This window comes from Erpetoichthys calabaricus, chromosome 13, assembly GCF_900747795.2.
Source record: "Erpetoichthys calabaricus chromosome 13, fErpCal1.3, whole genome shotgun sequence".
NCBI classification, from domain to species: domain Eukaryota; kingdom Metazoa; phylum Chordata; class Cladistia; order Polypteriformes; family Polypteridae; genus Erpetoichthys; species Erpetoichthys calabaricus.
In genome coordinates, this window is record NC_041406.2 from 51,897,538 (window position 1) to 51,901,268 (window position 3,731).

The window sequence follows — 3,731 nt, forward strand, 5'->3', positions numbered from 1 at the left end:
CTGTCTGACTGCAGTTTGGCACTGTGTAGTCTATGCAGATGTGCTAGATTTTTTTTAAGAGTGAAGCATTAAAATGTGCTTTTTTGAACAATAATCATGCAAAACATGTTTATTCGTTTGACATACTATAATTTTTAGCTTATTGCATTAGTGCTTCTGACAGGTTGGCACACTGACAGCTATTCACTTTCATCACCCTCCTACCTGGCAATGAGGCCTAATGGTAAACCACAGAGCTGCCAAGTCACTCCTTACCACTGACTCACTGTATAGCCCTGAGTGTCTCCTTTAATAAGTCAGTTCACCAAAGGCAGACATCTGTAAATAACTGTACTCTGCACTTGTGATTTGTAAATCTCTTTGGATAAAAGCCATTTTTAAATAATTAATTTGAATTTCAAAGGTCATTCTTCATGCTTGGCACAAAGCTATTACTGATGTCAATTATGCAGCAGACTCCTCAGCCAAAGTCTCTTATTTAGTTCATTTAGTTTGTTCCTCTTCTTCAGAATCTATCACCTATACCTGCTACATGACCAAGAAATCTGAAGCAGCTAGCTGTCTGCATCAGTGAATGGGGTGTAGTTCTCCAGAGCCCAAATCCCCCTGCTGTCTTTATTGGGGTGCTTGTTTCTATGGGCTATTTGTGTCTGGTAATGTACAGTATAGAGCCAGACTGCTGCAACAAATGGACAGTTATATAAAATATCTAAATAATATGATTATATGACGTTATTAGTAGTAATTAGATCTTGCATTCTGCAAGTCATTTAGTTTTTGTATGGAATGAACAGCATAGTTATCCTAATTTTACTTATATGATACTAATTTTTATGAACTGGAATGATTCAATGAGGTTGGATTTTTGTGGACCTTAAGACCATGAGGCTGATTCATTAGTGAAAACTATTTTTTCTTAGGCTGTGTACAACAAGCCAGGCATTTAATCTGGCTGTCTTCAGGCATTTATTATCAGACAGTCAGTCAATCAGGAATATGCAGCTTTATACGGATAGAAATTGTGGATTGGATTAACAGTGGTTAGTGCTGCTGAGTTACAATTACAAAGTCCAGGTCTCAATTTACATCCACATTTGTTAATTCCCACCATACCCACAAGAGGTCTTTTTTTCTAGACATGTATCCACAAGGTTTATGGATGTGATGAGAGAGGACATGAAAGTGGTGGGTGTAACGGAGCAAGATGCAGAGGACAGGAAGATATGGAAAAAGATGATCCACTGTGGCAACCCCTAATGGCAACCAGCCGAAAGAAGAAGAATATATCCACAAGGTTTGTATTTTGGCAAGTTGGCCAAGTGCTATTATTGAGTATACATCAATCAATGTGCTCTACTGTGGATCAACATTTAGTCCAGGGTGGGTTACAGCATTGAATGTGTTGTTGCTAGGGTAGACTCCGTGACCTTGATATGGTGGGTTCACATAATAGATTAATAATTTGTGTAATTATGTTCAATATTTTTGTTAAAGTATTACTATTGTATTTAATATGCTTTTCTGTCTTTTGTACTGTAGGAACTGAAATTGTCCATAAAACATTGCGTGGCCAGGATGGTTTGCCTTCCAGAACAAATGAGAAGAAACCAAAATACTAGTATATATTACAAACTCCCTTTGATAGCACAAAGCATTTTTACCTGATTCATATGTTTCTAAACAATAAATAAAATAAATGAAAGAAACACCAAAACTACTCAGTGAGGTACACTGACATACATACATACATACACAAAAGTTTAAACCTGCTTAATCCAGTTCAGGGTTGCGGGGGTCCACAGTCTATCCTGGCAGCACTGGGCATAAGGCAGAGGACAACCATGGACAGGGCACACACACACACACACATTTGAGCCAATTTAGACTTACCAGTTAACGTTAGCTGTACATCATTAGATATGTGAGGAAAATCCATACATAGTGTGTACTTAAGGCTGTTTGTTGCTTTAAAAGATGTTCAGATTTTTAATAGAATGTGGCACTTGGTGAAGATGGATACATTGACTGACCTTTCCACCTCTTCATATTGTTCTGGGAAAACCTTCCTATTTTTACTCAACATTAAAGAAAGTTCACAATTTTACTTCTACCATAAAATCTGAAATGTTTCTACGCTGCAGTGTTTTACTTCTAGCTGTGAATGAATGCAAATCACAAAATCTGCTTAGATTTCTTTGAAGAGTATGCAATTCTAGTAACACCAGATGTTCAAAATGTTAACATCCCTGTCAGAACAAATTGAGACATATCTGTGAAATATTACATATCTGTGTAACTCATTTAAAACAAACTATACAAGAATTGGGTGGCACATACAGTAAGTGCCGTAGCTAGTGTTGAAGACTCACAGCTCCAGCAGACTAGATTCAGATATTAATCTAAGTGCATACTATTTTTGTGGAATCTGTATATTGTTCCTGTAGATTCTCTCTGAACAGTCCAAGTCCTAAAGTTGTGTGTATTAGATTAATTGGAGACTCAAAAATGAGTCCTGTAAGAGTGGGTACAGGTATGTGCACTATAATGGGCTTGCATCCCACCAAGGTTTTCCACTTAAAGCTTTTAGGATAGTCTCCTACACTTCCTGCGACCCTGATGTAGATTAAGTATGCTAAAAAAAATGGTTATATAGATAGATAAATAAAAATGTATTATGTTTAGAAGTGGTGGACAACAGAATGCTGCTATATTTCAACCATCTAGCGCAAAGATTCACACAGTTTTATAACATTATTAAATTATTTGAGTTATGTTCTTCATGTTTGTAAACATGTTTTCTCCACATTTCTAAAGTTGTACAGCTGAAGTTGAGTGGTGGTTCCAAATTGGTCCCTGTATGATTGTGACTGGGGAGAGTTAAAATGGACCAAACCATGGACTGAAACCTTGTCCAGGACTCTTTCCTGTTTTGTGTTCAGTGCTGTCGGGATAGGGTCAAGCACCTAAATCTGAATAAGTGGAGTATGAGAATGTTGTGAAATGATATATTTATGAACGGTTCCCCACATTAGACAGGAGAGTCATCTAATTGATTGAGGATTGGCTCCAGTTCCTCATAAACCTGAACTGGATTAAACAGGTTTAGTGATGAATTGATGAAGGGTGTTATGTTTTAGCCAGAGTTTATTTCTTAGCGTATATGTATTTTATGTTTTATTGTGTTTTTGATTCAGTTTTAATTATTGTTATTCACATCTTCATGTTATTACTGTTACATTTGTTTGTTTTTGACTTACTGTATACTTTACCTTTGAATGTGAATCTCTCCCAACCTCAACACTCCCAGGATCTTTCTCTGGCTATTTAAAAGCCAGGGAAGGGGATCTTAGGAGTGGTGCATTGAAATTTACAGGAGTCATTTTATAAGTATTTTTTTTTGTATTGAATATACTTTTTTATTTTATTTTACTCTGTGTATTACATTTTTTGGCTTTGGATTAAATCTGCCTCTTTAAGCCAGAGTTTTATTACAGTTTCTCATCCTTGAAAGTCATTTAAGATATTTTGAGATTTTAAAGGTGGTTTTATGCTTTGGAGCCAAAACCCATTTTAGGCCTGTTTAGGCCAGTAGATTTGGAAGTCAGGCTGCCTGGGGTAAGTCTATTCTGAGTAGATTTGGGAAGGCCCAGACTGTTTTCTTTTCAGTCTGTTTTGACGAATTACTCCCTTTTAACCATGTCAGAGTCTCCATGACATAATATATGAATATT